This window comes from Pipra filicauda, unplaced genomic scaffold (assembly GCF_003945595.2).
Source record: "Pipra filicauda isolate LSUMZ 115617 unplaced genomic scaffold, ASM394559v2 scaffold744_size113956_pilon, whole genome shotgun sequence".
NCBI classification, from domain to species: domain Eukaryota; kingdom Metazoa; phylum Chordata; class Aves; order Passeriformes; family Pipridae; genus Pipra; species Pipra filicauda.
Genome location: NW_024104914.1, coordinates 19,614 through 46,362, shown reverse-complemented (window position 1 = coordinate 46,362; position 26,749 = coordinate 19,614). Strand labels below are relative to the sequence as shown.

The following is a 26,749-nucleotide window of genomic DNA, read 5'->3' as shown; positions in this document are numbered from 1 at the left end:
ACCCTTTGGCTCACGGGACTGCAGGGTTGGGGAGTCACCATTCTCCCAGTTACTAGTCTGCCAAAAGAGATAAACTCCTGTATGAGGGCTGGCCATCTCTATGCAATTAGACCTTAGCACTCTGCATGACACAATGAACTGCTGCCAGCAGGAATTAAGGAAGACATTTTCTTCTGTCTTCACAGTATTTATCTTCTGCCCTTGTTTCTCAGGGTCTGTCTCACTGATTTTAGTAGAAATAGGATGCATGTATTAGATTGATAATGTCCTAGATGGATGAATAATGCTCCCAACAAAACAAACAGACAAAAATACAGTTTCTTGCTCTTATGTGAACTGACAAAAAATCAACCTCACATGCAAAATCCTGCCAGACTGTGTAAATGGGCTTATCCTTTCAGATATTCCCATCTCCTGTATTTTGCTCAGAAGTTTCACCTCTGAACATAAAAAGCAGGAATTGTCTACCTCTTACTATTATTATTATTATTGTTACTGAGCAGAAGAATAACTTAATTCTGAAAACTATCTTGATATATCCTCGTTATATATTAACTACTTCATGCCTACCTTGTGTTACTGCATTGTAATGAAGTGACACCCTGGAATATAAGCACAGGGGGCACAAAGGTACCTTGGTTTCATTCCTGCCTTTGCTGGTTGTGAAGCAGACAGCAATTAGCTAACAGCAGTTGCTCTTCCAGGAGCTTTGCTGACATCATCTCCAATGCCAGGGAACAAACAAAGCTCTTTTTGCAGGATAAAAAGCACAACATGCATTGAGGTTGTTGTTGTTAAACAAAAATAACCAAGCTAATTTCAGCTCCATTTAAAAGCATGGGAAATAATCATTGCTCAGTGAATGGGAAAAGGAAAAAATCAGTACAGAGAGAAATCATTTGCAGGGTCGTGAGAGACTTCTACAAGACATGAGTAGTGAAACTATTTTTATTCTTACTCAACAGTGCCATTTAAATATCAACCGCTCCCTAGTACAAGGGTTTGGGAATCTCTCCATTTAAGAATTTCTATATATGTATATTTTTTCTCACCTTCATATCTCATCTAATAAACATTTACAGTTAAATAAAATCATCATTTATAAAGCCTTGTTTGACCAAGTGACTTATTCTCCTCAGTTAATTTAGCCCCACTGAGAATGGCAGACCATCACCACACTAGGGGCTGTACATTCAGAGAGGAAGAGATGTTGCTGATTTAACTGGCAGAGTAAAAATTTTGCAGATGTGCAAGTGAGGCACAGATAAATTAACAGACTTGCTCCAGTTTGTCCAGAGTGCCAATCAGGGAGAAGGGAATGAGGCCACAGTCACTGAGCCACTGTCCAATGCCTTAACCACAAAACCATTGTTTTTAAAAGACTTTGATCTTAATCACACTGGAACAAGCCCAGAACTACTTTACCGTCTCAGTTCAGCATCCCTAGAGATACCATAGTAACCCTAAAGATCATTTTGCTCAGAACATTCAGCATCCTGCTGACCACAGCCTACCTCATTCATTTTCCTCCTGGTCATGACATTTCCCATCTGCCGGCCTCCAGAACAGCTTTCTCAGGAGCAGAGTGCTGGGATTTCTCAGTGCCCCTGCATTTCAAACAGCAACACTGCTCACAAGCAGGTACTCGCCCTGAGCTCCAGGTGCACGACCGGGCCTCTCTGGGCCTCTCTGGACCTCCCACCTGCACCACAAAGCAAGAGTTAGACCCAAACCCTCCAGCAGTACAGAACAGAGCGTGGCTTTGGCCACCGGAGCTACAGGAACACCCTCAGACAGGGCAGGGGGCACAGAGCGACTGAGTTGTCTACAGGGAACCTCAGCAGACACTGCGGTGTGATCACTGCCCCGTTTCCAAGGCAGGAGCAGCTGCCCCTCAGGAGAGGCGGGCTGGGCTCTGTTCTTCCCTCAGGCAGACTCCTACTCCTCCCCTTTCAAAGGCCCTGACCCGACACTTGCCAGCCAGGGCTCTACTCCTTCTCCACACACCGAACCCACCTGAGGATACGGGGCTGCTCTCCAAAGCCCACCCCTGGCAGTGCTCGCTGCACTTCCAAAGCCCACCCCTGGCAGTGCTCGCTGCACTTCCAAAGCCCACCCCTGGCAGTGCTCGCTGCACTTCCAAAGCCCACCCCTGGCTGTGCTCCCTACCCTTCCAAAGCCCATCCCTGACCTTCCCTGACCCTTCTTCCTCCCAGCACTGCCACAAAACTCGGACGAGCCCGACCAGCTCCCCTTCTGTCACCCCAGGTACCTCCGCAGCCTCCATTTTCTCTTCAGGTGGTTCCTGGGCAGCTGCTCTTCACAGGACGGAGACCTGCTCACCTCAGAACTCCTGCTCCGAGAAACTACCGCACCTGCAGCCTCAGGGCTCTCCCGTTTCCAGGGCTTTTCCCTCATGGCTTCGGGACTGAGATGCTTTTAGGGGGCCGTTCACCTCAGGGCTCTGTTCCCCTCACGGTGCTGAGACTTTCTCGCCGTCTCTGAGGGGGCTGCTCCCCTCACAGTGCCGAGACCCTCTCCCGCTCTCTGAGGGGCCGCTCCCCTCACGGTGCTGAGGCTTTCTCGCCGTCTCTGAGGGGGCTGCTCCCCTCACGGTGCTGCTCTCCCCCACTCCAAGGGCCATTATTCCCTCATGGCAGGCTGCCGGCGAGGGAAAAGCAGCCCTGGGGAGAGATGAGGTGTTCGGCCTGAGCAGGGAATGCATAGGGAAAATGACCAAGAGTTTGTGTAATCTGATGCAAATTGATGCATATTTATGCAAATGTGTGTTCAGTAGATTCTACTGATGCTCCGTTTTCAAATATTGGTAGGTATGTGGTAATACCTATAACACACACTTAAAACTCCCCTGCAAGCCTCAGTGACCCTGTTGGTGTTTTACTGCACACCAACACGGACAAGGCGCTTTTACCTAAGTTTGAAAAGTACCTGCAACTGTTTTTAAGGCTTTAATGGGGATGTTGGGGGTATTTGATCAAGTGTTCTGGCTAAATTCCAGTGAGTATAATTATATCCCGTCTACCTACTCGAGCTCTCCCACCTGGTAAAATGTTTTTCTGTTTTCTTCTGGTGTGAGTTGTTAAATATCTACTATTACCCCAGACACTAATATATGGGTTAGCTATTCCCCATGTCAGGAATGTGCCAGTACTCCCAGCCAGAGCTGGGAATGTTTCAGGGAGCCTGTGTTTCCCATCTCTGTGACTTAAAGGGAAGTGGAAGGGTCAATTAGATGCTGGCAATTTTAATTCTGGTGATGAGCATTCTCCAGCTTCAGCCTTGCCTTGTCAAGTTGCCCAAAGTCTTTTTTAATTTGCAGGAGAGTTTATGTTGTAAGCCTACAAATGTTGGTGAAATTGATTTGTAGCTCAATATATATATAATAACACCTGCATATATGAATGTATGGAAAGTGACTCTGTAACCAGATAATCAATGGATGTTGTTAAGTTCCTGAATTAAGGTTGAGACAGAATTAAAGTGGTAAGGAAAAGCTCTGAAATGATTGTTGTGCTAAATATATGCCTTGAAACACGCAGTGGAATTGATTCAAGTATCCCTTCAGAGCTGGGATGGATAGGTACTGATATTCAGAAAGTATCAGGAGGTGGATGTGGCAGAGAACCACAAAAGTCCTGACCAGCTGTTGTTGAAGGTGGCATCAGCAGAGCACAGCCACTTGTAAACTGAAGAGAACCTCTGTGTTGTCTCATCAACTGAAGTTTGAATAAATTGTAAACAATATTGAGTTGAGGGATTTGATTCAGAGTTTCAGAGCAAATATTAAATAGCCTAGAATGTGGAGTGTGTGCCACATTTTATATTCATAAGAGTGTTTTTCTATGTGCATTAATTTAGTCATATAATGAGTGACTAAAATCTTCCTTTTCCCCAAAAGCACTTTTAAAAATTGCTCCTAAATTTCCAGATATTCCTATGTGCTCTCTAAAAGGAAATAAAAATGCAATTAGAGGGAATGCTAATTTCCTCAGGACTAGAACACACAGGAGGATGGATCACAGCTCTGTATCTGCTCCCAGTCTGTTCGGTGGGTCTGGGCAAATCAGTTCTCCATGCTTGTTTTCCTTTTCGTAAAATAGAGATAATGTCTCTAACCTTTTGTAAGGCATTTTAAGACTTAATGGTGAAAAGTGTTGTAGAACTGTTAGATACTATTAAGGGTGTTGAGAATTTTCATTTAGAATTAAAAGAGATAAGCATTTAGACATTAGAAATTAGGGCTGTACTGATAGCTTCAAATCCTGTGTCAAGCACTGTTTTCTTTTTCAGAATGGCTTTCATAGTAAACCATTCTGATGGTGTGTCTGCAATGTGTGAATTGCAGTTATGTTTTCCAAGAAAAAACAGTAAATTAGTCTTTGTTTCTGTGAGTTTCTTTGCTGCTTTCAGGAGATCCACTTTGGGTTATTTTCCTTGGGGAACAATTTAAATTACTTTTTTTGTTCATTATAGATTTCATCTGCATCTTTTCATTATATAAGACATTCTTCTAATTCAGAGATTTTTGCAATCAGCAACTTATTTAGTATTTTTTAAAATCACTTTTTTTTTCCAGCTTTTGAACTCTTATACCCTGAAAACATGTTTAAAGGACCCAGAATCCACCTTTTCCATCTGATCAGTTCTCTCCTGTGTAATGGCAATACAGAAACCCAGAGATCAGCATGGATTACCACAGGTGAAAGAGGGCTAATTTTCCTGCCTTCACTAGGTAAGTGGAAATTTCTGATTAGACCTACAGTACTTTCTTGGCAACTGAGTCAGGATTTGATGTAAGTTATTTAATGAATAGTCATAGGTATTGACTCTTCTCACAGTTTTCACACAGAACTGCAGAATCATGTAGGTTAGAAAAGACCTTTGAGATCATCGAGTCCAACCTTTGACTGATCGTTACCTTGTCAACTAAACCAGAGCACTGAGTGCCACGTCCATTGTTTCTTGACTCCACCATCTCCCAGGGCAGCCCATTCCAATGCAAGAGAACCCTTTCAGTAATGAAATTCTTCCTGATGTCCAACCTGAACCTCCCCTGGCGCAGCTTGAGGCCATTTCCTCTCCTGCTGTCACTTGCTACTTGGGAGAAGAGCCCGACCCCCACTTGGCTACAACCTCCTTTCAGGCAGTAGTTTTAGAGAGTGAGAAGGTCCCTCCCGAGCCTCCTTTTCTCCAGGCTGAGCTCCCCCAGCTCCCTCAGCTACTCCTCACAGGACCTGCTCTCCACACCCTTCCCCAGCTCCATTCCCTTCTCTGAACTTGCTCCAGCCCCTCAGTGTGTTTCTTGCAGTGAGGGGTCCAAAACTGAACCCAGGATTTGAGCCTCTCCAGTGCCAAGCAAAGAGGGACAATCACTTCCCTGGTCCTGCTGGCCACACTATTTCTGATACACTTCAGGATGTCATTGGCCTTCTTGCCCACCTGGGCACACACCAGCTCATATTTAGCTGTTGACTAGCACCCCCAACTCCTTTTCCGCTGGGCTGCTTTCCAGCCACTCTGCCCCCAGCCTGTAGCACCACAAGGAGTTGTTGTTACCAAAGTGCATTTTATTATGTCTGGAAATATTTAATGTTTTTCTTAAAGTGTTATAATCTGGAGTCATTTGAACCTCAGCTTTTATGTTTTAAGAGGGTGTATTTCTAAACTTGATGATAGCAAAACGAGAAACTTGCAGACGTGTTCAGCATGTGCTATTAGACCCTGGAAGTCAGAAAGGGCTATAAAGAAGCTGTGGTAGATTTTACAACAAATGGAGTTGGTCTCCTGGAATAGAAAAGTAAATTCATTATTGGTGCTGAGCAGTGTAGTTGTCTTCTCTGCCTTTGTGCTGAGAAGTCAGCAGGAACTGCAGCATTCCCTGGCATCCTCTTGGGTGCTGTGGCCTCCTCAGACTCCTGCCCAGGGATTCTCACTCGAAGGCTGACAGGCAACTTGAATGCTGCTAAGATAATTTTGCTGTTTCTTCACTGGAATAATTTTCACAGTGACAAAAATACTCTTGCAAAAGTCACATTCTTTTCTGAGATTTGTCTTGGATTACTGCAATGATATGCAACATATTAAAAGGATTTGCCTTGTATTGTGATTGGCCTCCATCCTGGCCAACACAGCAGGATTTGAGCTTGGTTCTCTGGAATTAACAACTGTGAGCTGCTCTTGTGTGAGCTTCAGGCTCTAGCAAGCCCATATTCTCTGTGGCAGGGCACAGAGGGATTTTATAGCAATTGCTCACCCCTAGGTTACTCCGTCACACTTTGTTTCCTCCTTTCCCCTCAGGTTTGCTCCTTACATATTCCCAAGTATTTACTCATGGAACAGTGTTGCCCTGGGGTGTCATCTGTGACATTTGGGTTTGCTGGAATAGGGGAATGGTTCATTTCATAGGTTTGTCCTTTCAAGAGCTTAGGAATGTACCTGACATGAGTCTGTCAATCAGTAGAAGAGAACACCACTGCCATGGTGATGCTCTGTGGGATTGCACTTGGAGAACCTCTGTGACTCCAGTTCCTTGGCCCGTTCTGTTACATTACCTTGTGCAAATCACTGCATCTCCATCTCTAGCCTAACGCACCAGAACATTTGGCATGGGCCCCAAAGAAAAGCAATCATCTCCATAAATCTTTTGGTCTGCCTGCTTTCTGAAGGCATATCCCTCGTGGGGTAGAATTAGGAAGTGATTATCATGCCCACATAAATCCACTGGCCTTGGCTCTGCATCCAGCTCACATCCAAAGTCCATTTTTGGGGGCACAGCTTCATGGTATACGGGGGGGGGATGCTCTGTGCACTTTTCAGCTGCAGTAAGCACATGCTGAATTCTCTGGGTCATATTCTTCCTTGTCCTAGTACAGCTTGCTCTGTAATCTCCCAGCCTCGTTTTGTCTGTTTGTAAAATCCATTGTGTCCCTACTCTGCTGTGGAATGCACTGGATAGACCTAGATAGAGAGGCTAGTAATGATCTCTATTTTACTCACCTCCAGGGGCCTGGGAGAGTTAATGTCTGCACAGTGCCTTAGCAAGTGTAAAAGTGCTTAGCTTCATTATATATTGATTTATGTGCAAGAAAACTAAACGAATAATAAAACATGCAACGTACTTAAAATGGACTGTAGGCAGAGGGAGGATCTTAAATCTAACCCTAAAATGTGGTACAAGTCATGTGAATGAATAGAGTTAGGTGGGCTTCCCACCAAATACAGCACAAATGGGAAAAGGCCCTATATTTGGAAATAGCACAGGGCCCAGAGGGGACTTTGTCTAGATGAGAATTCCCGTGTGGCGACAGAGACACGAATTAAATTAGAACGTATATGAGAGCTCTGGGCCAGATTCATCTCCTCACTGCAGCAAAGTAAACCAGAGGAACACCAGCAAATCACTGATGGAGTGCGAGCGAGAGGAGGATCAGTCCACAGGTAATAAGGGCAGCATCAGTGCCTGCCTAGGGTTTCATCCTGTGCTTTGTCCTAATTATGAGCAGTTTAATGGCATGCTAAAATACAAAACAGATTTATGAGCCATTGCCATCTCCCTCTGCATTGTTATACAGCTGACTCAACAGTACTCTTACTCCTTGGCTAGAAGGTCAACTCAGGTTTTACTAAGCTAGGGCTTGGGCTTGGACTCAGAGACATTGCTGCCTTACTGAACGCTGCTGCTAGGATAAATGCTAAACTGAAGTTCCATCTGCTCTCCCCATGTCCTGTCCAGATAGATATTTAAGATCCCACAGCACACCTTGGATAGAGGATAACTTCATATATCTAGCCAGTATTCTTCCTTCATTACAAAAGACTCAGACCAGCTTGTATTTCAAGTCAGCAGAATTACTTCTATTTTTTCTTGCGAAAGCATTATCTTTCCAGACTGGAAATACTGAATCTGAAATGGGAAAGGAGTAATGTGTAAAATGAAAGAGGCAATGTTGATCATTGAAGAAAATAAGGACAAAACAAAATTATGAGATTACTGTGGGCTATTGCTTGAAGTATTTTCACTGAGTGCAGTGTACCTATAACACTGCACTGCCTTCTGGGGACAGAAAATGAAATTATGCAAAAAGCAGATGATAAACCACAAGATTTCCTGGATTCTCTTCTGAGTGTTGCCCCTAATAGACTGTAGGTAAATTCTTTTTTCATGACCTATAGATAGCAATAGTAGTAATTTCCTGTTTTTCAGCCTGGCTGTGAAACTTGACCCACCACTGTTAACAAAACATTTTGACATTCTCCTGGAAAGAGGGATGGGCTCAGCTTCACTCTGAGTTGCTGATTGCCATGAAGTAGAAGGATGTCTCAAGAGACAGATCAGATGATACTTCTCTTGTTTCTTATATATTTCCTCACCCCCACCCAAAGTAAGTTGTTCTCTTGTAGATCTTTAATTCTATGCTTGGCAAAAATCACAATCACTTTCTAGTGAAACCTTTTTGTTCAGCTTTCTTCATCAACATGTGCAGCTTTTTCCTCAGTAGGCACTTGTCTTTTAGAGGAATGCTGCAGATTTGCTTTGCTCTCTGTTTTCATTGCAGCAGCTTTTTTCAGAGCAAAATTCTCACTCGCCTTAAGCAGGAATCTTCTGGAAGAGTTAAGTCAAGACTAGCAGTAACCCATCTGAGAGGAGCTTGCTCATGCTCCTCCAAGAACAGAGACCATGCCACTGCTGACTGCATTAGCACTGTGTACCTTGGGGCTTGGATCAGGAAATTTGTTAGTGAACTTCTGAGCCTCCACCAGAGAAGGAGCTGGTTGGATAGGTTTGACAGAATAACTTCTGCCCTTATATTATCCATACATTGTCACAGAGAAACTTCACAGTGATGACAGCAAAACCACTTGGTGATAAGATTTTCTCAGTTCTTCTGCACTGCTGGGATACAGGTATGAAATCAGCAGGCAGGTAGAGGGTAAAAGAGCCTCTTTTACAGAATCACAGAATCAACTAGGTTGGAACAGACCTCTGAGATCATGGAGCCTTACCTCTGTCTTTTCATGGAACATCAGATGTGCACCATAGTGTTTGATACCCCCAACAGACTTACATCCACATCTATCCCATTTTTCATTTGGGCTCAAGGCTAACTCACAATATGATTATTTTAGGGGCAATGTGGGAAAGGCAGATGTGGGCATGATATCCACAGCCCTCTGGATCCAGTGCCTGAAATCTCACGTGTCTGCCGGCCCTTGATCTGGCTGATAGACTGTAGCAACACTGCTCCTCTTGGCATCAGCAGCTCCTGCTCATTGCCAAAGCCTGAGTTCTGTAAACAGATCTCATCCTGGCATATGTTATATTGCCATACAGGCAACACTGTTCTAACTGATTAATAACAAGCAGCTTGATAGGATTTGGGGAGGCACTGGAGTAATTAGTAAGATAAGGCCAGGTTTCTTTGTGCTGCACTTTCACGGATGACAAAAGCTTTCCCCCTGAAGAGTTTCACTGATAAATCTGTATATAACAATAATAATAATAATAACAACAATAATAATAATAGCTTTTTTCTAAAATGCAAGTTAAATATTCCTTTAGGGAATAAAAGGAAAAGAATAGTTCAAGCCCTGGTACTGATGAGAGGCCAGAAGAATGGAAGAGGAAAGGAAGCTCCTTTCCACCTGCTTCTCCTTCCCTGCTGACAGCAAGGTTTGGGATTTCATCTCTAAACAGCCAGCATGGTTCATCTTGGCAGGGCTGGCCTTTGAGTGCTTGAAGCCTGGGATGTCTGTGCATCACAGGGCACAGCGTGCTGATTTCCCCTGGCAAGACAGTGAGGTGGGTTGGTGTTTAAAATTGGGCCCTTCTCTGGGAATCAACAGCACACAGACTGTATGGGGCAAGTTTCAGCTTCCACATAGCTGGCTGTTTAGCTGCTTGTGGCAGTGGGATCATAAATACTGAATATTTCTTATTCATCTTCTCAGCAAGCATAGTTTCTGTTAGCTGCAGTGGGAAATTAGGAGTGTGGGTTTGACTCATACAGAATAAGTGACCAGGTATCAAAACTAAAATTAAAAAAAAAAAAAGAAGAGTAAAAGGCTACAAATGTTGCTAAAGTGACAAGTGTTCATTTACTAAAAATACCTTTTAATTTTGCTGGAACTTTTAAAATAATCTAATTTATGTGGAACATTCCTCACTAATTGAAGCTGTCTCTTTTTTTATTAAATAGAAAGGTTACAAAAAAGTATATTGACGTTTTGAGAGTGATTCTTCTCAGGAGCACATTGACTGTTATGAATAGGATTTCACATGATGCAAGCCCCTAAATGCCAACAGTGATATGAGGAAACCTGCAGATTCTTGTAATTGTAAATGCAATAGGCAAGGCTTTGGGCTATTGCATCCCCTTTCTGGAGATCATTGTTATAAAGCTCAAAGTGTTGTTTAGCCCTTGGTGTTCTCATTTATTTCCACAGCTTTTTCTGAAAGCACAAGTTTGAAAAATGGAAGTCTTTCAAGAATAATCACTCTCTAAACACTTAATGCTGCTGTGACAGCACTGTCTATCACTCAAGATTTAACTTTGGAAATCCACATAACATAGAGGAAAAAAAACCTTTTCCAATTAGCTGAGACTGGAGGCAGATTAGTTCTCGACTGCAGCATTGAGAGATGCTGGGGTGTATATTAATGGACCACAGGAGCTGATTTCTGACCATAATTCTGACTGCATTGGGTGGTGCATAAAATGGAAACAGCAGCTCTCCTGCTGAGAGGTGCAGGACCAGCTAGTTAATGTGAGCTACCCTTGGGTGTATCTCGTAGGCCTCAGTGATCTACAAACCTGTCAAGTGCAAAATATATCATCCTCACTCTTTTATATGGATGGGGAGGTTGAGGTGTGGAAAGGTTAATAGATTGCCCAAGGTCACGCTGTTCTTTTGGCAGGCCTCACAATAGCACCCATGCCTCTGTCTCTAGTTTTATGGACATGTGCACGTGTTCAGGTCTCAGCCAAAAAGTCTGTTGAACAAACTTTTCCCCTTTTTTCAATCTTTGGGACCTGATTGACACACGCCTTCGTGATCACTGGTGTTGCAAAATTAACAGTCTTTAGAACCTTTTGTAATGTACTTGTCTTTATTAGAGCAAAGAGATGGTTTTCCCCAGTCAGCACGATTTGGATGTTTAGATCCACGGTGTAGCAAGGCTTGTAGCAGTTCTTGCATCAAGAGTTTAATGTCGCTTTGTTCAGATCTGTAGCACAGACTTCTATCACTTGAGCTAACAGGGTGCATTGTTATACTGCTACATGTCATGTGATGCTGACATTAAAGGCTGCAGAATAAAGCAATAACCAGATGCACACTGTCAGGGAATTTCCTGGCTGGCAATAGATGATGCAGGAGGGATGGGTTTGGTTTCAGGTCTGTGCTGTAGTTCCCTTGCTCTTGGCCAGTTGTCTCTCGAGCTCTCACTCTCCCCCAGCTTTTCTATTGATCTCTTTTTTCACTCTGTCCATCAACAAGCAAAGTTCCATCAGTTCCAACTCACTCTTCTAAGTTTCCATCTCCTTTTCTTTTAGTTTATAGTCACCCTGTGCTTTCTTTCCATCAGAGCCTTTTTTTGATCCTAAAACCTCATCTTCTGCCACCTACTTGGCCCATAACCTGACTTCCCTCTGCACTCCCATCAAGTCCTGGGATCCTTCCATTCTCTCTGTGCCTTTTTAGCTCTCCACTCTAACTCTTCATAGATAAGTCCCTCCTATTACCCTACTATATTTTGTCCTGAAAATGGCAAAGTTTTCATTCACAGTGTCATATGTGGGAGAAAGCTGAGCAACCACAATGGTGGGCATTGCTGCTGGTAGTGCATATTTATATTTCATTTAGGCACAAAAATATTCTTTCAGAAGAATGAGATCTAAAGATTACAGGACATTAAATAACTGAAAAACTTAATCTGATGATAAGGAAATAGAAGATGGATTGAATAAGAGGCAAATGCTGTAGGGGAAAAAACAAACAAAGGCAATAAACAAACCACAGCATGATGCAGGCAGATTGAATGCCACCCTTGTGCAGTCCTATCCAAACCCTTCAAAGAATCATATCCTGGCTCCCTTCCTATGGAACAGACAGATATTACTTGGTTTCTTCCAGATCATGCTTCTAATTGCTCTGTGACTGCTGTTCTGAGATTTTGGAGGGTTATATTCTACGTCAGTATTTTGTGGTCAAGGGACATAAAGAACGAGATGGGGTCTGACCAAAGCACCAAGTTCTGGGAACTCTCTTATTCTAACTCAGCCCTGAAACAGAATCTTGTTGTATCCTGGACTAATGACCCAGAGTCAATGTCTTCAGCTTCTTCAGGGTTCTGAGGCAGAGAGAGCTGATCAAACTGCTGCAGAGGGGTGTTGCACCAGGACTCATCCGTGTTAAGTGGGATGACACTACAGCTTTGGCTTCTCCTGCTGATTTTGATAGGAAGGGTAGTTAGTTATATTTTGCACCTCTGCTTGCTTCCAAGAAGCTATTGCACTGCTGAGCAAAGATGAGCCTGCAGTCACTGTACCTACTGTGTTGCTTTTTTTAGGAGTACTACATTAGAGCCTTGGTGACCAGAGAAAAAATAGGGCAGAGCTGAAACAGTTCCAGGGAAAGGAAGCATCACGGAGGAGATAATAGCAAAGCAAAGCATAGATTCGAGCTTCTGTATGTCTCAAACTACTGTTTTAACTACTGGCCAGATTCCCATGCACTCTGAAGCCTCTTTTTTCTTAGGAATGCAGGAAGGATTGAATTAAATTATTGGCTGTCAGGAGGAGAATATAAGCCACTAGGCCAGTGATACTTTGGGTTTGGTTTCTTTTTTTTTTTTTTCTGGCTGAAGTCATAAGCAGTTTTATACTCATGAAAGATGTGGGTAATACACTTCAGATAGTTTATTGAGTGGATATAAATAACATAAACTGCATAAGTTCTGCTTGTATAAAACTGGAGACCAACTCAAACTGCACAAGGACCTGTGTGCTTTCCTTAGTTTCCTGAAATAGAAAACATCAGGAAGGATGCCAGATCAAAGAGAATTTTTGGGTGTGAATTCAGATTACTGCAGACTGAATTACAATATATGTCATACAAAACCATTCAAGCAGTGCAGTTTTCATTAAATTGTTTGTAGATGGATCTGGTGAGAGTGGACAGGAACATCCAGATATTTTTTACTCATCTCTGAGATAGAGAAACCCACTTTTAAATACTTTATTTTACATAATTAACAGCACTTGTACTGGCTTTCAGTATTGCAGTTTCTCACACCACCTGTGCAGCATTTGCCTATTTCTTTTTGCTTCAAGTTACTACTTGAGATTTAATTGCAGCACTCAATCTATGGACAGAATACAGAGGCAGGCATCGAGGTATATTCAGGTTGGTTCTCACTAGAAAAAGGAACAGTCTCCTTCCCAGTATCAGGGATGCACTCAGAAATAACAGACTGAATAACAGACTGATGCTCCTTCAATTCCAAGGAGAATAAAAGAAGAGCAGAGTTGCTAGGAAAAGTAACTGTAATAAATACTGAAAGGATAAAAGTATAGTCTAAGGTCTAAGTATTTGAGCAGTGTGGATCCTATTGACAATATCTTATAGTAGATATTATGCATGTCAAAATTGCCAGCTGATTATAAATATTGGCTTCTAACTGCTGTCCAAAGCTAATATGTTCAAACCAACCTTAAATAAGTACCAGTTAGAACTAAATGACTGGAGAGGATTAGGCTTATTCCTGCTTTGGGGCAGTGCTAGATGATCTCTCAAGTTCTCTTCCAGTTCTACTTTTCAAGACTCAAGAATGTCAGTGACTTTACAAAGGGAACTTTCTTGAGTTTTTAGAACAGTGAAGATGGCATAATATTATTTGCATTTCCCAGGGCTATAACGAGAAGCTAAGTCAAGTAGTATCATCAAGCCTTGCTATTCAAATAATGTTTGAGCTCTGAATTTCCCCAGCTTGGGTTAAAAATGGCAAATTCCCATTTCTTCAGGTTTGCCTTCTGTGTTATGAAACCACCCAGTTCAGGTGGCTGCATGGGAACCCTGGAGACAAGGAAATTCTTTTTTTCCATAACAGAATCTCCAGATACCACAAAAAATACAACAAAAATTGCCACCACTGTCGGTGCATAAAGCAAATCTCTTGAGATCCCTGTTAGTGAAGTATTACAGAGGTGTATGGTTTTGTATCTAACATCTACCAAGGGACTGTGAGGATTTTGGCACATCAGACCTTGCTTCACAGTTAATCAAGTGGTCTGAACACAGTTAGCTCTGTGTGTCCGTGGAGGTGCTCTGAGCACTCACCTGCACAGGTTTAAGGCAGACTTACTTAGGCCAGTAACCCCCTGTGAAGGCAGGTAAAACTGGGGAGGATTGAACCCCAAAGCTGAGGTACATTACCCATCACTGTAGCAGTTTTTAACGCTGCCAGGAGAGGTGGCCCAGAAGAGGGACATGAAAGTTGCACTCCAGCTGAGATCTTTCTCATGTCATTCCTCCATGCACACATTGGTTTTCTTCAGACTTCCATATCCCAGGTTGCAGCACTACAGGTCTCCCTGCTTCCTGCCAAGCCTTGTCCCATAGCCAGGTCCCACATGCCTGCCTCCCTGCAGGCCATGTTCCTGGAGGGAGCCCTGCACAAACTAATATAATAATTGCCAAAGAACAGATAATTTCCCAACAGTTCAGGAGAGAGAGCAGTAATTGAGACCTGTTAATGGCTGTTTGACTGGAATTTCATCAGGGAAGTGGGAGAGAAGGAAACTGATTGATCTGAGCTAATTTGCAGACGTGGCCAACTGTTGTCTATGGACTGCATCTTCCCAGAGTGAGACGTCTTCATGCCTTGGAGACAACCCCAACAGGAGCTTTGCACCTTCACCTCCGCCTGGTGAGTCACATCCAGGCAGACAATGCATACTGGGACTTGGGCTTTTTTCAGAATGAGCATCCCTGCCCAGCTTTAAGCAAATCTCTTCATTCATCACCAGCACTGCTCCTCAGACAGCAGAGCAGTGTGCAGCCTGCTCTCGTCAGCTGTTCAGAAATGTACAATTTTGAAAGTACAGCTACCGATAAAAACCCCGTAACCGAGAATATGCAGAAAGATGTCATAACCCCTTTGGAGGGAATCTGTGGGAAGTTTATTGGTACAAGAAAGATCAATATCTGAGAGACAGAAACTGAGTAAAGTTGTCTTAAGGAGGATGGTGATGATGACTAAATAAACAAGCACAAACATGCACAACAGATGAAGGTGTCACTGGCTTTTCATTACTGCTGTTCAGGAACACCAGTTGGGATCAGGATGCTCTGAACTCAGCTCTGCAGGCTGTCCTTGCTCTGATGAGTTTACAAGCTGAGAAATCAGGTTCATGCTGACTATGTTTAAAAAATGTGGACCTAATAAATTACCAGGTTCAAATAATTTGCATTCCAGTGGGGTAAGGGAGTTCCCAACTTGCCAGATGCTGCCACCAAATTCTTCCTTCCTGCAGCATCAGTCTCTTTATGCCATCTACAACAGAATATTTGCATTTCTTGAGTGGCAGGAGGATTTTTTCATCATCAGGCACTTCTGCCTTCTAACTGTGCTAATAAGCACACTGTCTGCAATGTGGAACATTTTAGGGACACAGTAGAGGAGGGGCAGCAGACCAGCCAGTGTGAGTTTACACTCACACTGTTCTGTGTTGCTAGCAACTTGTTCATGTTAGAATATATCTCATGTTAACCCAGCTTAAACCAAAACATGTTATCAACCACGTAAGCATCAATAGCTTCAATATTTGACAACATTATGAGGACTGACTCAACATTAGGACCATGGTTTCAAACCAGGGTGGCAGCATTCACTGAATACAAACATTCCTGATTTACTCTCCTGTGAGAGGAGAGCTGAGCCCTGTTGAGCTTATTATAAAAGACAGTTTGATGGAATAGACTGAAATATCAAGATTTATAAATAAAGAACAAGAGAACTGTACATAAAACAGCCCAGACCAAACTAACATAATTACTCTCTATGGTGAGGTCAGTAAGAGAGCTGGTTAAATGAATGTGGATGGCATTTCTATCTGTTTAGACCTCTGAAAGCTGTTGATAAAAATCTCCTTTCAAAGTGTTGTTTAGTCTCCATAACCTTTAATTTGGAGTAGGAGCATGCATGCACAGCATTGAGCACGAATGCCCTGTCTCCTAAACAGCCATGCTTATATAAGCCACAAACCTGGGTGGGATTTAGGAACAGATCAGTCTCCCTGGTGGATCTGCATCTCTGTAGAGCTGCCAGCTGAGAGTGGGACACAGTAGACCTCCAGTTCGTTTCCAGTTGCCTAAAACATCCTCTCAGATGGAAATGACTTTCATACCAAAATTAACCTGGGCTAGTTTCAGACCAATATCTTAAAGGCATGCAGATTTTCTACTACCCTGTGAACCATCCAGTGCCCCAACAGGGAACTTTAATGCCAGTGCAGCATCTGCTGTGGAATATTTATATTCAGGGCTTCCTGTGTGAAGCTCCGGATGGATGTGATTATTGAATGTGTTGGAAAAGGGACAGTTTACTGCCTGGGTTTTATTTCCAGCTATTTTGTATTTCTATGCAAGGAGCTTATATGCCATGTTGTAAACGGCTGGTTTTCTTGTATGATGTCTCTTTTTTTTCCTCATTCTCTTAATGGGTTTCTCGCTAAAACTGACGTTTCAGCAGCATTCCCATTATTAGTTATGATGCCAGCAAATGGAGGTCTCAGTAGTGGGTGAAATTTAAATTAGTTTTGAAGAGCATTCAAATAATTCAGCGCTTTACTTTCATTTGGTAGCTCAGCTTGCAGAGTGTATGATTTAGTTATTCACATTTTAGTTACTGTGTTGATGTTGTTTAGCAAAGATCTTGTTTTGCCTGGGACCCAGCTACAGCTCTCAGCCAGTCTAATGTTGTTTACTGTAGCTACCAGGAAAATAATGGTTTGTTCTCTGGGTTCCCGTTTGATGTTATAAGCCAAGTCACACCAGCTAGTGCAGGAATCATTTCCATTTTACTTTACACTGCTCACATGAAAAACATCTAGCAGTGGAAAAGAACCTGTTTCTGAGCATAAATGATAGGTGTACTTTGCTCTGTTGGGAGTTTGTAGTAGTAGAGTGTCTCAGATGGGGCTTTACTTTTTATTCCAAAGAGCTATCCTGAACCACAGTGATTGATTTGAAACAGGATACAAAAGACTAAGCCGTCAAAATCTGGGTTGTGAAAGAAATCTGGAAAGTTTACGTCTTTCCCATGGACATATTCAGTCGTCCTGGGAAAAATCCTGACTGTGAAGAAGTTTTCGTAACTGAGGCTTCCAAGAATCTTGGTGAGTATCTCCTAATAAAGAATAAGCTTAGTAGTAAATATTAGTCAGCGTTGTCTGGAGGCATCAACATTCTAACTTTGTATTTCCAGATGTCAACAGTAACTCTGTGCATTAATTTCATCAGCTGGAAAATGAAGACATGTATTATCATTATCCCAGGCCAACCTGGGACAAGTTCCACTCAGATGCTGGCTTTGGCAGACCCAGTTGGCTCCCACCAGTTCCACACCTGCCTTAGATGTGTGCCAGGGGTTTCATCCAAGACCCTGCACAGGCGAGGCAGCAGGTTCTGTTCCTCTGACTGGTGACTGGTGCATGAGCAGGGTAATTTCTCCTCACAAGCAGATGCCATCACAACACAGGGTAGTGCCATCCCATCCCTTGGTGCTGGCATGGCATGACGACATTAACTCGTGCCGTGGCTGAGCAGTGCCTGTTTATCACCATGGGGCAGTAGCTCAGGAGCGTGTCCAGTTGTCTCCATATGTACCTTATGTCCTTCTGTCAGCTTTGCCATTCACCTGGATAGGGATATTAGATTATACCCTCTGTTGTACACATGGGAAGCACAGAATGAAAATAATTGGGCCCAAATGATTTGGTTGCTCACTTTGGCATTCAGTGTATCCTCTTATCTGAACAGAAGCTTGAAACAGAAAAATTAAATACCATGGGTCTGATTACTCTTTTATGTGTGTGTAAATCAGTGAATTCAGCAATAGGTAAAGCATCTGTCTGCAAGAGCAGAATCCCACTCCTGAAACACTGCAAAGATAGGTTTTAACCTTTACATTAGCAGAAAGGATATCCCAAGCTATAAATAGGATGCATTTCATTTTTGCCCAATAGCCTAATTAAGAGCTAACTCATACTTGAGGAGAAAAGGAAGCAATTTGATTTACGATACCTCATGTGATTAAATCACCAGGGAAGAAAAAGAAGGATTTGAGATGGAAGGGGGGAGTTTTAAAACATATCATTTGTGAAGAATGGAATCTCTTTCTTCTTGCAGCCCTTTCGCCCCTGTGCTCATAGCTTAAAGAGAATTCACTGACTTTTATTTATTTGACTAAACTACTGATTTTTCATCTTGCAGGGTGGCTTCAAAATCCAATGTGAACTTTTTAAGGCACCTAATGATCCATTCTATTATCCCCCAGGACAACGCTAGTTCCAGTGATTTCATGGGGAACTGATTCGGAAAATACCCTTTTTCTCTTTTGCAGTCCTCTCGGCCCCTGAATCATGTTGATGTCTGGATACCTCTTTTCTTTGCAACAGTACGGTGGCAGCACAGTCAGCAAACAGACCTGGGGTGAGGGTTGATTGGGGAACAGACTCACACTGTGTGTAGCCCAAACAAGGTACCTACAGAACAGCTCAGTTTCTATGCCAAAGATGAGACCTCATTGTCAGGTGGTTTTAAAAGCACAGGATTCCTGGCCCTTCTATCTAAGCATATAATACTGCCATTTTTTAAAAAAAAAAAAATACCTCTTATTGATTTTCATTTTGGGATAAACATACTTTCAAACTTAGATAGACTTGGGAAACTGTAAGCCAATACCAAGAGAAAGTATGATGGGGCTTAGAAAATAGAGTGTTCCCAGATATTGTTGTTGAACTAAGAAAGAGGCAGTCCAGGATGTGATAAAGTATTGCAAACTTTGGCCATCAGCTTCAGTTTCCCACACGTGCACCTTCGTTCATGAATCGTCCCACATCATGACAATGATGTTTTCCATCTGTGCATCTCAGTGCTTTGGAGGTGTCTAAACATTTTATTGACTGGAAAATTGTGGTGCTAAAACCAAGGGATTTGCTCAAGGAAACACAGATAATTTCTGATATAATTAGGGCTAGAAATAAAGTCTCCTGATACTCTTAGCTTAACCACTAGACCTATTATCTCTCATAGCCTAGTGTAGAGAAAATACACAGCAGAACTGCTGCATCCATTCTTCCTAAAACAGCACTGCCAGAGCCTGCAACTATCTGGAGTATCTCCTATTCTGCACCTATCTGGAGCATCTCTTCCAGGTCCTTCTCTACAGGATCAAGGACAGAATGGAATTTGAAATACTTTTTCTTTTTCAAACCCTGATTTTCTTCTCTTTACTGCACTACAAGCCAAAGGGAGCTCAGGCTGGTTTGAAGGCAAAAATATGTCAATCACACTGAAAACTCCACTGCTTTCCTGAACCCCAGGCAGGACAGGATATTGCTGCCCCATTGCAGGAATGATTTGGCACATGGCACAGGAAAAGGGTCTGGATTCTGCAAAAAAAGACAGCCACCAGAGCAGAAAACCCTACAGCCTTCACTAAACTATCAATCTGGCAACTTCAAGGACTGTGCAAAACAAGTGGTTGCCTCAGCCCAGAAGTGGCTGTTTTGGCAAGGCGAGAGATATCAAGAAAGAAAATAATTAGCTGTCTAAAGGAAAGCAGTAAATATATTCTCACCTGAATGCTTATTTGTTGTTTCCAATTTTTCCACGTCCATGACCTTTACTTTCCTTGCTGGCATCATTACTTAATTTTGCCTGTGTCCAGCACGCAGGCACTGCCGTCACTTTGATGCATAGGTGGTGTTACACTGTGGCTGTGGGTGGCGTGAGCCCTGGAGAGGGAAGGTGTGATGGGGCCGTGCTCCGTTTTCAGTATCACTGGAGTGCTTCTCTTGCAGCAACAGGGTGGCACCCACTGAAAGGTGGAATGGGTTTGGGGGGCAGGAGGAGCAGTTGGGGTGGTGAAACATGGAATACATTCACCAGTGTGTTAATAACCTGTAGCTGGCTTTATTTTTTCGTGTCTCTTTTACACCCCCCTTACCCCGGGCAGGGAAGGGCCTGATTCACCCCTGTTCTCACTGGCCTTTGTGCTGCACTTGACACTTCTGTCCTGCCATGCACTTGCTGCATTAAGCCTATGGGCATGCATGAATCATGAGCTACCTTGGCCATAATTCAGGGAGCTGTGGCAGATGCCTGTCTTCTGGAAAAATGTCACAGCCACCCACAGCTCATAGAAGAATTGACCTTGGGAGACGCACGTGATTGCACCAGAGACATGTGCAGTGCATCTCCTCCAGCTGTAATGATGTCCAGCACCATCTTGGGAGGACAAGGAGGTGCTGGACTTTGTGGGCTTCTTGTTTAGCCCACATTACAAGGTGTGCTTCAGAGGTGATCTGACCAGTTTTCAGTTTTCTCCTTGGAATATTAACATGGAATATCATGACAATATGTTGTTGCTACCCAGTGAGCTGCACACATACATCCTTTAGCTTGGAAGCGAGGTGCTCCTTGATCTCTTTTTGATTTTTCAATGCTTGCTGTATCTTCCTGCTTGTGCTGTAACACTAACTGGGATGAACAGGCCAGAGATATTTTCCTGTCGTTTTGGAATAGCCTGATTGGTAGCACTGAGAAGATCAAAATGACACATGAAGACAGAGACTCTTGCTTTAAAGAAGTATTTCAAATGTGGGAACAGAGAGGAGCGGAGAAATGTAATGTTGGGGAGGAGAGAGAAAAAAGGAGAGAGAATTTGGCTTGGTAGAGTTTGTTAGATTGCAGGAAGGATCCAGGGGATTTGAGGGAAGACAGCACTGTCACCTCATCTTTGGACTAAAGAGCTCAGTAGGGCAGGTGAGAAAAGAGAAAGAAAGATGAGTAATTGGATGGTGGATGCAGAGGGTGAGGATACAGAGCTACAGAGGAAAAGAGGAAGAAAAGAGTACCTTAAATAGCAAAGAATTCAGAAAATTTAGTTAGTATCACAATATCAGGAGGATTATACTGCTCTGACTTCTCCAGGATAAGCAGCACTGTGGATTTGGATCCTTCAAACACTGGATGTTTAGGGGCCTCCTGTATATGGCCAGAAAAGAAGGCCATGGTCATGTCAGAGTATGTCAGCAGTACTAAAATATACATGGTGAGAAAGAAAGCAAGCTGGCTTGTACAGAGGGAACAGCTGTGCAGGAACTGTCTTTGTAGCACTGTAGAGAACCACCAAGACCTCTGCTTGGGAATGCAAAGAGTCTGGTTTGTAAACCCATGAACAGAGGCATGTTCTGATTTAGGGCTACTGCAGTTCTGCCTTGATGCTTACCACTTCCACCTCGAGGGGAAAAAAACAAGTGCCAGAATGATTTAAAGACAGAATATCAACCCACACTGCTGCAGGCCTGCTTTCCACATTTTGTTGCTTTTATAGTTTTAGCTCTTGTTCCAAGAGAAGGACTTCTGTGTGTGCGTGTCTGTGTGCGTGTTTCCTTCCAAAATTCACACATGAAATCAATGACTGAAATTCTTAAGAAAGACATTAGTAGAAATTTTCAGAAGCTTGTGAAGCATAATATCTCTTTTACCTTCCCCCCATCAGTAAGGCAGCTCTTTGTAGGGAGAATTTTCTAGTCTAACTTGATTTTTTGTGCCGCTTTTCTTTCAGTCGTTTTCATTCCAGCCAAATGCAGAAGGGGGAAGGCAATCTGGAATATGAGGCACACCTCTTCAGAATTGCAAGACCTTTGTTCAGCCCCTCCTTTGCTACAAATGTTTGATGTTAGGAAAATCTCTTCAGGTGCCCCATATCTCAGCTTTCTAACTGTAATGTGGGAATTACACTTCTCGTTATCTCGGAAGTGGTGGGAAGACAAATCTGTTAGAGACTGTGAGATGCTCAGACGTTATGGTGTGGAGATGAACGTTAGGCAGATATGCAAACTGAAGGCCTCCAGCTCCCTGTCCATGGATTTTATTCAGACCCCTCTGTCTGACAAACAAGTATCACATTCACAACCCCAAGGGAGGAGACACAGGGCCTGATTTCTGAGTGGGTCTTTAAACCGGTGTGGAAGCCTAAGATGAAGGCTGTGGCGTGACAGTGAAAGAATTTTGCTTTCTGGGCAAAGAAGCACAGAGTAGTGCCAATGTCTTTATTTGAAAAACTCCCTGAGACATTGCTAAAACAGATTTTCTGTGAAATCTGTTGCATTCACAACTACAGACTGTTATGATCTAGCACGAAAGTTTTTATAGCTACTCAAGTATAATAGAGGAATCCCAGGCTCAGGCCTATAAAACCTTTTATAGAAAAGCCCTCCTTTACAGATCTCCTATGTCTAATTCCCGAAAATCAGCAGCTATTTCTATATCAGTTGGGGTTTTAAACGTTGTGTGGGACTGTTGGTGATACTGTTCTGAACGCAGTAATACCTCTTTGATGAATGGTTCATTATTTTTTTTCTCCTTAAAACTGAAACCTAATTAAAATATTGTTTAGGGGGAAAATTTGGAAACGCATGGGTGAAGCTTAAATAATTACCAGTCACAGGTTTAATTCCAGAGCCAAGTGCTTTTTTTCTTTTATAACGTGCTTCTTTATTCTGTCTCCCAGCCATGTTGCAGCGTGCTCTTTGCTGTTTTACAAGCTGTAACATACAATGATGGTCATTACTATTCATAGATTCATAGAATTTAAGATTGTAAAGGATGATAAGATGATCTAATCCGACCTCCTGCTTAGCAAAAACCAGACATTTCATCCAGTTACCCTCATGTTGAGCCCAGTAACTTGTGTTTGACAAAATTGGATCTTCTGGAGAGACATCTACTCTTGATGTGAGGAATTCAAAAGGCAAATAATTCCAGGATAGTCCTTCCAGTATTTAATCATCCTTACAGTTAGAAACCCCTCAATTCTGCAGCTTGTTTCTAATTTGAATTTTCTGGCTTTAAATTCCGGCCATTGGTTCTTGTAATATGTCTTTTTCCACTAGATTAAGAAGCCCTTTAAAACCCACTGTGTTCTCATGATAAAGGTACTTATATGATCTAATCAAATCACCTTTAGGTCTTCTTCTGAATTTAATTATAAGAAAAATGTATTTATTTTGTAAAAGCACTTACAGGCCCCAATCACAGACCAAGGCCCTGGGTAACTGACAGTTTTTAGGAAACTGGGGTTCATTTATTCTCTGTCACAGATTTCTGGTGTGTCCTTGGTCATGTCACTCAGCTCCCTTGTTTCTTGGGTGCTCACCTACAAGATTATATATATATTTATATATACCACAGGTGTATATTTCTCCACTGTAAAGTGCTGGGGGGAACAGTGAAAGCACTTAACAAGATGGCAATCCTAAATCATTGTCCAACTAAATGAAAAAAAACCCACCTCATGTTAGATATGGGTCAAGGTTGAGTGTCTGCTGTACTGAACTCTGAAACAAGTGCTGATTGCTGTTGTGCAGTAACCATGTTTTAAATTAAAGCAATAGTGAGGTGTGACTACATTAGGTAACTGAGTGCAATGCTGTGTGACTTGATAGGATGCTGACCTCAGCTATTTCACCCTGCACAAGTATCATTTGGATCCCAAAGATAAATGATTCAGTGACAGATGACTTGGACTTGAGCTAAAATGACTGAGTGAATGCTTGCATTTTTATTTTTTGTCACACCAGGTCTGTAGCTTGAGTGCAGGTATAGGTAAAAGCTGGAAGAAAATACTGTTTTCAGCTGTCCCAGCAGCCTCCGAAGCGATGGTGGGACTATAACCCATTTTACATACTGGCCTGTCAGCCCTTTGGCCATGAGCCTAGGTCTTTACAGAGCTGGAAAAGTTTACAGTTCTGGATAGGACTTTGCATCCCTGTACTGAAGGCAAAAAAAAAAAAAAAAATTGTTAACTCAACAGGCAAATTCCAATTACACTTCCAGAGCTGGCTTCCAGTTATGCTCAAGGCCTCTGTAAATGGGAATATCACCCAGAGAGATTGTGAGACTTGCCAGTTTGAGATGGAGTGCATGTACTTCATAGACTGTCTAGAAAACTAGTACCAAATGATAGCATTGAAGGCATTAATTCCAGTTGTGGACTCAGACCAAGCCTTTGCCTTGGCATGATATCACTTTGGGCAAAGAACCTGAATGCTCCTCTAAATGTATGATCTATGGACTCCGTAATGTCAGGGCAGCACAGACCCTGGAACATGCCAGTAAGTGCCCCTTGGTGACAGGTGGGAACGGATTTTGGAATAGCTTTTATGTCATCCCCGTGCTGTTTCTCTTTCCTGTCCACGGTGGAATCCTCAGGACAACTCTTTGCTCTTCCTTGCAGGTTCTTATTTGCTCTGGCTCAAAATCTCTGCAAGTTGTGCTGTTTCCTCACTCCTTGGGCTTTTAAACACGATGTGGCTCTCCGTGACTTGTGGTAAGTACAACAGTTACTTCTTGTGTTTTTATTAATGTTAAGTGCATTCTTTTCTCCTCTTTCTTAAACACTGACATCTGGTAGCAAGCAACTCTATACATCATTAGCTGAGGAGCTCAGGTTTAAGAACCCAGAATAAGAACAAACCTCTGAAGTCAGGATGTGTAATAGCTGTTATCATTTGCTCACTCTTAATTACTTCTTCCCCTTATTTGTCTCTCTTTAATGGTATGCCAACAACATTTTCTAACCTCTCACTCAGCAACTGATTTGTCAAAACTGTAAATAGCATTTGCTCCAGTTAGAGGCACATGTTTAGCCACGGAGGGCAAAACTGCACTAGTAATTAGAAAAGTGAGGATCTGGACTAATTCCCTGGAAGTGCTTCACATTTAAATTGACAGATTGTTCTGCTGAACTACCATTCATGTACCAAGCCAGGTGCTTGTGCCAACCTGCCTCAAGTTGAAGGCTGTGTCCTGGGACATTGACTGCCCTTCATGAGGGGTCCTTTGCAGAGCTGTGCTCCCTTAGACATGCTGGAACCTCAGCTGCCCATCAGAAACGTAAAAACAGCAGTGCTTCGCTGTAAACTGCTAAGAGGGAGAAAGGAGTAGCATCACTAATTCCCCCCTGTCACTTGGCTGCACAGAGGGGATGTGCTTTACTAGGACAGTATGTATGACTGTCCCTCCTCTGCATGAAAGCAGAGGCTTGGCAAGGCTGAACTTTAACTGAAGGAGTAAAGAAAGGAATACCCGTGCAGCAGTTACTGAGTGCAAAGGCTCCCAATTTTTCCTGAGAAACGATCAGTCAGGGGAGAGTTAAACCCACACCTTCTCTAGCATTCACCTGCATTTGCAAATAAATCAGCCATAAGAACAACTTAGACAGCCTCCTCCTACATGGCTTCTCCACTAAAAGACGTGGGAGAACGGCAGTGGTGCTGCTTGTTTTGCTGCAGCCCTGTCGGTATTTCAGGTATTGTGCTGAATTTCACAGGGTCCTCTGTAGATCACGGTGCTTTCACTGCAATGTTTGGCTGATTCACACTTGCTCTGAGAACCTACACTGACATATCACAAGCTGCTCTGCAGGGGATGGCTCGAACTCCATGTTCAAGCCCACGTTTCTGGCTTGGTGGTGCTTGGTGCTGCAGGTTAGACAGTGTTTCAAACAGGCCACAGTGTAGCAGCACCTGCTGCAGAAAATGTGAAGGATAATGGGTGTAGCAGTGCTGTCTTTCCTGTTATTCTCAACAGAATAGCAGGTGGAAGATGACTCCTCTGATTTGCTTCCCACCCTTTTAGGACAGCACTGATTTTGAAAATTGTTGCCATATAAGGTCTTTATAACACATGGTTTTATGCAGGTTCTGGACGTGACTGTCTCCTGTGCACAGCTTGGAAATGAAACTTGCTGCATTTTTAAGCGTGGCAGTAAGAGGAGCCCGCTGATAAATTTGTGTACATTTGTGCCCTGAAATGGGCTTTGGGTGTGAGGTGACAGGGTTAATCTATCTAGCAGCATGCAGGCATGAATGAACACTTTTTTTTGGTGCCATGTATCTTGGCTAATTCCATGATTATGCCCCTTTTCATTTAAGACTGTTTCCAAGCAGCTTCCTACTAACCAACCTATCTGTGTATGGACTGCAAAGATCACAGCAACAAGTAGCCAAAAACATTTGAAATAAGAAAATGAAATAAGAAAACTTCATAAAACTAAACCACGACAGCCATCTCAGCAGTGCAGGACTGTTCTTTAAAAACAAGGACATATCAGGCAAAGTTGTACTGTTAACAAACCCAAACAGCCACATTTGAAAGTAATTACTTGACATCTAGAAATCTGCTCCTACCGTAAGACCACAAGGTCAGATTTTGCTCTGAAGGATATTGGTGTCTGGATCAAAACAAAACCATTGCAAGGACTTGGGAGAGCCACGTCTCAAAGAAATAAATCACCCTGGCTGTCCAGAATGTGTCGGGTGGCTGTGCCTGTGCTGGTGAGTCGCTCTGTTCACACACACACAGTTCCAGCCCAGGCTGGAGCATCCAGCGCTGGGGCTGCTGCCCACATCCAGTGCATTTGCAGTTGTAGAGCAGC

The 26,749-nt window shown here is 43.0% G+C and overlaps 1 long non-coding RNA gene across 1 annotated transcript; it reads left to right on the top strand.

Annotated features, from left to right (window-relative positions):
* The first annotated feature begins 2,526 nt into the window (after positions 1–2,526).
* LOC120324883 lies at positions 2,527–26,364 on the top strand. The gene is made up of 4 exons (XR_005566558.1): positions 2,527–2,827; positions 4,598–4,753; positions 24,548–24,640; positions 26,013–26,364. It is a non-coding gene; the product is annotated as an uncharacterized LOC120324883 (long non-coding RNA).
* The last annotated feature ends 385 nt before the right edge of the window (positions 26,365–26,749 follow it).